Raw genomic sequence first — 8864 nt, forward strand, 5'->3', positions numbered from 1 at the left:
TGCATTCAAAATCTGTAGAATTTTTAGGTTATGTCACTTCTTAGGTTAGAGATGGACTGCTTTGGGGTGTGGAAAAGATTTAATAGGGAAGAACCATGGGTAAGAGGAAAGACAAAATTACTTGTCTCATCTGTCTCCACAGATAGAAATACAATGGGAACTGGGGTGCCTGAGTGGCTCAGTTGGTTAAGCATCTGACTCTTGATTTTGGTTTAGATCATGATCTCAGGGTCCTGAGATCAAGCTCTGCATCAGGCTCTGTGTTCAATGGGGAGTCTGCTCGAGATTCTCTCTCTCCTTTTGCCTCTCTCCCCACTATTTTATTTATCTGACTCTCAAAATAAATAAATAAAATATTCTTTAAAAATAAATACAATGGGCCCTAATAAAATGAATGAAATGAATTATCATTTCCCAATAGTGCTGAGTATCCAATTTCTTGCTTCTCTTTGGTTTCAATTCTTTATTTCAGAGGTCTTTTTGAATTATTGCAGTATACACAACTGTGCAAGTTTGCAGAGGGACATTTTGCACAATAAAACAATTGCTTATGTAAACACCACTGGCTCTTCAAAACAACACCCAAACACATGCAACAATGGAGTTCAGTTTTTTGATAGTTTGTTGACTTTGAGGCAAATAAAAACATACCTGTACACATGTTTTATCATGGTGAAGACATATATGTCAAATTTGTTAGTGCGATATACAACTTTTCCATAATTCAGTGTATGGATTGTGGGATTTCAGTTATGCTCTTGTCCCAAGTGTTTAGAGAAGACTCTATCTTGATTCACAGATATCCTGCACTACCAACTTCTTGTGGAGAAAGATCAGGATTCTCAAGTATGGGCTATTAGTTCTTCACTGCCTTGAGGGCATGAGTGAACACTTCATGATACTGTTGATTATGGTTACTATAAAAGACCTCTGATACACTACATAAGACAAATTAGGCTTCCATTTTAATACACACAATTTCATGATGAGCAGGGTGCAATGAGCATTTATAATACTATCCAAATAGGCATGATTGTTTCCTTGGTTGTGACAACATGTACAAATAAAATCGGTTTCCATAGTGGTAATCTCTGAGAGTGTCCCATTCTTCCTGAATCTCCTGTGTGCAGCTCTCACAAGGTATTCTTGCAGTTATGCATCTGCATAGCTGGCTTCACTCCTGGAAGACAAGAACCAGAGCATACTCTTCTTGGATATGCAAAGCCGATTGTCTGTGCCAGTTTTTAATGGAACTCCTGAGTATTTTCAATCCCACCTGAACAAAGAATGGAAACATTTGTGAGAGGAAGGTTCCTGAAGCTAATCAAGGCCTCTTCAGCAATCCACAACTTTTCCTTATTTGTTTTCATGTTACAGTTGGTGCTCCATAAATGCATGTGAAATGAAGAAAGCATGCCTTAGGAGCAGCACCCTACTCCTGTAGACAGGACATTGCTATGAATGATGTGTTTCCCCACTCAGCCTCTGATATGCTAGATCATATCAAGTTCTCCTTGTTTAATAGCATCTTATCATTTCGATTTCTTTAGCTAACAATCATTCAATTAGCATCTACCGGGTACTTTAAATTATCTTACATATTTATTACATTCAGTTCTTTACTGCTTTTCTTTCACAGTAGTCTCTAAACTCCTCGAAAGTTGAGACCTATGTGTCTTACTCACTATAGGATCTTCAGCACCTAGGAGGTAGTAGACACTAAATATATGTGTGCTGCATGGTTGAATATGTAAATGTGCACCTTTATTATCAACAACTGATATTTTTAGGTGTTTTTTTTTCTCTACCCAATGTTTTTTCCTTTATTCAAACAACAGCAAGATAGTACCTACTTATTTTCAAACAACAGAAAAAGACAGTTAAGAAGGGCTCTCCTATTAACCAATTCTTGGTGGTGATTGAGGGACTGACATTTTCAGTTTTTCACCTTTTATTTCTGTCCTGAATCACTCTTCATTCTAATGCACAGAGCACATTGACAGGTGCTTCAGCAGCAGGTGCTGAAACAGCTCCTGGTGTGACATCTTAAAGCCTCTTTTCCAGCAAAATCTGAGTCCGTCAGTAACACATCCATTCTCCTCAGCCAAGATTACAAGTTTGTTTGTTTGTTTGTTTTTTCTTTTTTTTTCTTTTTTTTAAATTAATTTTTATTGGTGTTCAATTTACCAACATACAGAAAAACACCCAGTGCTCATCCCGTCAAGTTTCACTCAGAGTTCACTCGCTTGGGATAAATTTTGTAAGCTATTAAATCTGACTTTCTGATCCCAGCTCCTGGAACATTTGAAGAGCTATCAAAGGGACACTGCCAGTGTCCTGTATATTACAGTAAACCTTCGATAGCAGCCATTAATGGATTGTATGACAGAGAACATCGTCTAAAGATAAAAATAGATAGGCTGGCAGGACTCAGGCTCAACTGACTTAATTTCACACATGTATAGCCATTGGCATGTCCGCAATGAGATTAGGCAATGCCTCTGTTGTTGGCAAATTACTAAAACTTCTCTCAATTAATAACAAATCTCTAATTCATTTATGCTCTGGAGTTTGGGCCACTAAGTAAAAAAAGGGAGAACAAATATCGTTGATTGCAAAGGAGTCTTCTTCTTTAAAAAGCTCACCTATTGAGAAGACAAATATCAGATAGAAGTGTGTACAGAAGAAGGATTTACAATTCTTTTGTTTTAAATCAGTTGGAGGTATAGATAAGCAGAACAGTCTAAAAGCTGTTGTCAGACCCTTTCTCTTTTCTGCCTTCACAGCTGTCTTACATTTGTTACAGGCTCTCTATTACAAACTGTAATATATTTTTCCTGCAGAATGTTAAAGCTTTAGCAGATCACTTGGAGCGTTTCTTTGAAATGAGCAAGGCCCACTTAGGCAGGGAGCACTGTATAAAAATAACCTTGTTAGATACTACCTGTGATTCCAATGATTGGTCAAAAGCAAGATGCAGAGAGATGGAGGTCAAAAACACCCTGCAGCCACAAGCAGAATATACTCCTGCTTTTAAGCCAAGGAAAATGTGGGAGTAGCCTATGGCTGGTGAATCCATCAGATTTCTGGAAACTGATGTTTTATCACTAGTTTGGTTGTACAGGAGATGGAAATGAAAAGACAAAACCTATTGGGCACATTTGAGACACATCCCAAATGTTCCCAGAACTCTGTTCAAGGAGAAGATGATTGTACAGACCAGGGAAGGTGGGGGATGGGGAAAGATGAGGGTTGAGGCCTGAGGCTGAGAACACTTCCAAGAGGGCAGATACTGGGGCACCTGGGTGGCTCAATTAGTGGCCAACTCTTGATTTCAGCTCAGGTCATGATCTCAGGGTCATAAGATTGAGCCCCACATGGGGTTCTGCACTCAGCATAAAGTCTGCTAGGATTCTCTCTCTCTCTCTCTCTCTCTCTCTCTCTCTCTGCCTCTCCTGTTTATGCCCGCTCCCTCTAAAATAAATAAATAAATAAATAAATAAATAAATAAATAAATAAATAAATCAAAAACAAGTGGACAGATACACATCCAAGAGTTTACAGGCATTTCTGCACTGATCCTGTGAAATGTGTGCTTTTCTTTGATATACTAGAAGAAAAAGTATGTCCTGAGAAGTGTGTAATTTTAGTATTTTAATACTGGAATTCTTGAATAGGGTATATTTGCTAATTTAATTCTAAATATTTGTTGCATGCCCCCTCATTAAGCCAAAGGAAATTGCATGCCAATACAGCAAGGGTAGAGATAAAAGTCCTTCCATTTATGACAGGTCTGCTCTTACCACTGCCTGAATTACAAACTGGCTTAGATTATCTCCGTGTCTAATGGGAAAGGTACTATGAATTTTGAATGCTGCAATATCTTGCTTTATAATTGTGTTGCCTAATAACAGAAAGAGGGCTTTGGGCCATAATTAATAGCCATTCTTATGGATCTTTTAACTCTGCAATCTCCAAGGAGCTTACTTTCCATTAACATTTCCAGAAATAGCTTACTTTACATTATTAAAGTGCTGCAAGAGATAGTTTCCAAATTATTCCTAAGCTAATTATTTAAAAAAATGATTACTCAAAAAGCTTTCCCACTTTAAATTGCACCTTTAAGTGCCTTGCAGTAAATATGAAGATGGAGCTATAGCCATTGGAAGAATCTCTGCTTGTGATATAGCCAATTCCATTAACTCAATCTCTAGTGTGCTCTAAAATGTGTTTTCATTACAAGTTATGGTGCTAAATACCAGGGGAAAAGATATGCAAATCAGCAATATTAACTATGCCAGTTAAGATGAGCCAAACTAACCTAATGAAGGGGATATAGCTACTATAAAGCTATGTTTTGCTTTTTTTTAAAGGTTAATTAGACTGCCTAATTATCCCAGACTGAGAGCATATTATTCTCTTGGAAAAGCAAGCATAATTAACTTAGAGAGGCTTCCCCCACAAGCAAACACAAGCAAATAGAAAAACTCCAATCCAAAGTGCTTTGCTTCTACTTGATGTGAAATCCAAAAGGTGGCTCGATGTTTACGTAAATAGGAGCAGATGTACATACACACACAGACACCCATCTATCCTTATACAGAAGAGCTAATGACAGATACATATCTATAACTTATAATCTGTATAAAATATGCATCTCAAGAAGATGAAAAGGAAAGAATTCCTAGGGAAGATTACTAGGCATCTGCTGCTTTGGGCTGCCTAGCAGTAATCTCCTGGTAATCTGGAAAATTACCTGTTGCACCTACAATGCAATTCAACTTCTCCTTCCTGGTCCTATGTCCCTCACTCCCTTCACAAGTAATATTCCTTAGCAAATTATCCAATAAACCAACTCACACAAATATCCATTTCAGAGCCTCGGAGAAGACTTTCCCAAGGAAGCCAATATATGGCATTGGTGCCAGGATGAGTTCTAGGAAGCAGAAACTAAAATGGGATTTTTGGAGTTATAGTGCTTGCTTGCTGGCAAGGAATAAGGGTAAATCATTTGGGGGTAGGTTGGAACTAGTAGTCTCTTTGCACATTGTCACCAGGTGACTTAAAATCTTCACTGTGGGAGAACTGGGATAGATTGCAGACAGAAGCAAATGTACTTGTGTGCATGGTAAAAGTAAGGTAAAGTACAATATCACAGGGGTTTGAGGATTTCGGGAGAGACAGCAATTATAAACACAATGAAATTTGATGATTGTTGCTGGGGCTCTTAACGAATCAAAGAAAGACAAGGAAAGGCTGATGGTGATTACTAATTTAAGACAAAGAATGGAAGACAGAAGGCCTCCTTGGCAGCAATGAGGGAAAAAAAGGCACATCTCCTGTAGCCAGGTGGCAGAAAAGGCTGAGGATCAGGCTCAAGAACTAATTATAATTACAGTGGAGCTCCAAAGAGGGTTGAAATTCTTTCATTCATGCTAACTGAAATTGACACATATTCTGAATATACGCTTGCCTTTCTGACTGCAGGCTCTAGTAGCACCAATACATGATGGGTTAAAAAAATGTTTGACTTACTGATTCAAGATCTTCATCAACATTTCATGAGACCCTTACAACGAAGTAGGTGAGGCAGTTGATATGAAACTAGAGGATCTGTACATTGTACACTACACCACCTAGAAACTGCCACATAAAGGACCCATAGGACAACCCTCTGAAAACACAACTGAGGCACTGGCTTGAAGATGATACACTGGAAGATGAGTACCACCATCCAACACCCCCTAATATGCCCTAAATCCATGGTATGGTTCTGTGCCCCAATAGGCAGAATCCATAAATCTGAGAAATAAGGAGTAAAAGTAGAAGCTTTCCTTTCACTGTCAGTAAGCTACTTGAGTTTTTCTCTTTCATCCACACAAATGTAGCTCATGAGTCTAGAGGATTTGATTCCCATAGGGAGGATGCTTCCACCAGGAGATACAGTGAGAGTCCCATTAAACTATTAGCCCCAGCTGCTGCCCACTTCAGGTTCCTTGTCTAGAGAGATCAGCATAATGCAAGGAAAGTTCATTATGCTGAAGGAATAACTGACTCTGATCTTCAGGAGGATGTTGGACTATCTCCATTACACAATGGGGATAGGAGGAAGTATGCTGAAAATCTTAGTCGATCCACTGGAGTCTTTGATGATCTCCTGCCCAACTGTAACGCTAAGTGGGCAAAAGAAACATTCATGGCCTGTGAATAACATAGTGATCATGGCTCAGACCCCTTAGGGATGAATGTCTAGGTCACCTCATCAGGTAGGCCATGATGGAAGAGATGCTAAAAGGGCACGAGGGGAGTCCCAATGTGCCATGCAGGAGGAAGATGAGGAGTATTAGCTGTGGCCCCTAGCACAAGGGTAGCAGTGGGGGCTTTAATTTGTCCCATTAATGTTACCCTCATAAATTTCCCCACAAAAGGAGATCAACCAGAATCCTATAAAAGCTGTTCCCAGATAGGCTGAATTTACATCCAGCAAATGGATCCAAGCAGTGGAGGGGGACTGTGATTATGTTGGGGTGCAGCACCAAGATACCCTCCTTAAGACTGAGTTGAACTTACCCCCGGGTATATTGCCAAGGTATATTTCCCGATGTCAGCTGAAGTGTGGATTCTCCCAGGAATTACTCTCAGCCAATGAAAGCTTTCCCACTCAAGTCCCCATCTTACCCCATCTTAAAAAAAAAAAAAGAAAGAGTATACTCCATCTTGAGTAGAGACTTCACCCAACAACTACTTACTATAAGGGTATAATATACAACTAGTTATTGTAGGGATCACATCAGCTTCAGAGTGCCATTAACAACCACGGGACTGTGAGAACACCTTTCTGACATTTACACATTTCATTGAACATGGTGCTCTCCAAGTGAGAACTCTAAGATATATGAGCTTTCATAAAATAAATCTGATTTTCCCATATTTAATGAACAGATCTTCCCCAGGATACGTACCTTTAAGTGGGCTGCTATGTTCTATGATGAAATATTTGCGAACTATGCCAATATAAGGCAAGAGTAATCTGTTTTCCTGGCAGGTGGTCGTGTAGAGGCCTTATCTTCATCTGTTTGTATCCATGAAAACTTTAGCAATTAAAAAAGAAGGCGGAAGAGGAGGGAGAAGAAAGGGAGAAAAGGGGAGGGAGAAGAAGGAAAATTTAATATCCTAAATTTAGCAGTATATAAGGAGGCCATTCAAGATGACCTGTTCTCATTTGCTGCTAATTTATCCCATTCAACAATCTATCACATAATCCTTCACACTCCACCCTTGCAGTCTTTGGCTTCCTAAATTACAAAGGAATAGATAAACAATGAAATTAGTTCTAATGCCCAAAGGTCCCCATTATCCACCTCTAATCAAGAGAACTATGTGGCTCTTGTTCCTGCCTGAAATAGTCCTATTGGCTAAGGGTCACTGCTTTCCAGTTGCAAATGCGATGTTGGCTTTGGGTCCTGGGATGTTTGCAAAAATATAAATGTTAGCACAGCTCAGCAAGCCTAGAAGAGGATTTGAGGAAAGCCAGTCAGAGCAGTGGGATGAACTCTGAGTCTTGTTTTCCTCACTTGACAGAAGAGTTGGTTCTGTTGGGCTTTCTGTCTGTTCCTTTCCAGAAGGACTTGACCAAGGTGACATGGATCATCCAGAGAGAGTTGTTCATTCCTCCTAGCCATTGTGCAAATGCTCTGTTCCTTTCTATTCTCCACCTTGAATTGGCAAGGTGCCATTCTCAGCATCTTTACGACCTCTCATGTAGACCTGGAAGTATTAACAATTTTCCAAGGTCAACACTCAACCCTCTGTCCCTCAGCAGAGGGCCATTTTCAAAATGGGAGAATTTTCTCCTTCATGTGGGGTAGCTTGTCCTCTGTCTCCTCTCTCCTTCAAAGCCACCTCCCTGGCCCTAATTCTTTGCCTCAGTAAACTAGGAGCAACATCAGAAATTGAACAAATTGCAGTGGCCATTTCCACTACCAGAAGTCAGAAGCTGCTCAAGGCCAAATGTTACAGGGGCATTTGAGGTCAAGAAAAAGCAATTTACTTCTCACAACATTTTTATCAAGGAGACAAGTAGAGTCACCCCATTAAAACAAGTCACCTCTTATATTTCCCCACATCAAGTAAATCCCCTGAGTGGGGAAAGTGAACAATACCTCCTGCTCAAAAGAAGTAGAAACAGCCTTGCTTTATACCAGCAGTTCCCACATAAATTAAAACACAAATCATGGCCCCAGCCCCTGAGATTCTGATCCACTAGCTTGGGCTGAGGCCTACAGTTTTGCATTTCTAACAGTCTCCAGAAAATGCTGTCCCAGCCTCCCAGGAGCCCCACTATGGGGACTACTATTCTGTACCATACTGAGTCTCTACCATAGGTGTTGGGAGAACAGGTGACCCCAACCAAATGGCTCATCAATAAGTCTGCATGGGATAGAGATTTTGATTTAAATAGACCATAGAGGCAAAAAAGAAATCAATGAGCCAATTTCAAAAGGAGGCGCTGGTGGCAAAGAAAACCTTCAATTAACACATCTGCAACAGAGATCATTGTCTGATTTTTTTTTTTTTGCTTCAATAATCTTATCAGCCAGGCACCGGAAGTCCAGTTACTGAAAGGCTTGTAATTGTTTTTATTCACCCTGAAAACTAAATGCTGGTTCAGATGAGAATTTAATTGATTTGCAACAGTGTTTACTCCTTTCCCTGTCACCACACAGACAGCCAATTAATGACATTAAAGATTAATTAATGGAAAAGCTTGTGCCCTACCTGCCAAAGAGATGATTAAGCTGGGAGTTCTATGTTTCTTCCCAGAGAGAAAAATAACCCTCAGTAATTAAAGGTTCAGAGGCAGC

The 8864-nt window shown here is 39.8% G+C and overlaps 1 long non-coding RNA gene across 1 annotated transcript; it reads right to left on the minus strand.

Moving 5' to 3' along the window:
* Positions 1-492: 492 nt before the first annotated feature.
* On the minus strand, positions 493-7093 carry LOC121488644. The gene is made up of 3 exons (XR_005987193.1): positions 6963-7093; positions 6571-6683; positions 493-1276 (listed from the first exon to the last, which is right to left on the minus strand). It is a non-coding gene; the product is annotated as an uncharacterized LOC121488644 (long non-coding RNA).
* Positions 7094-8864: the final 1771 nt, after the last annotated feature.

Source organism: Vulpes lagopus, chromosome 4, assembly GCF_018345385.1.
Source record: "Vulpes lagopus strain Blue_001 chromosome 4, ASM1834538v1, whole genome shotgun sequence".
Classification (NCBI taxonomy): domain Eukaryota; kingdom Metazoa; phylum Chordata; class Mammalia; order Carnivora; family Canidae; genus Vulpes; species Vulpes lagopus.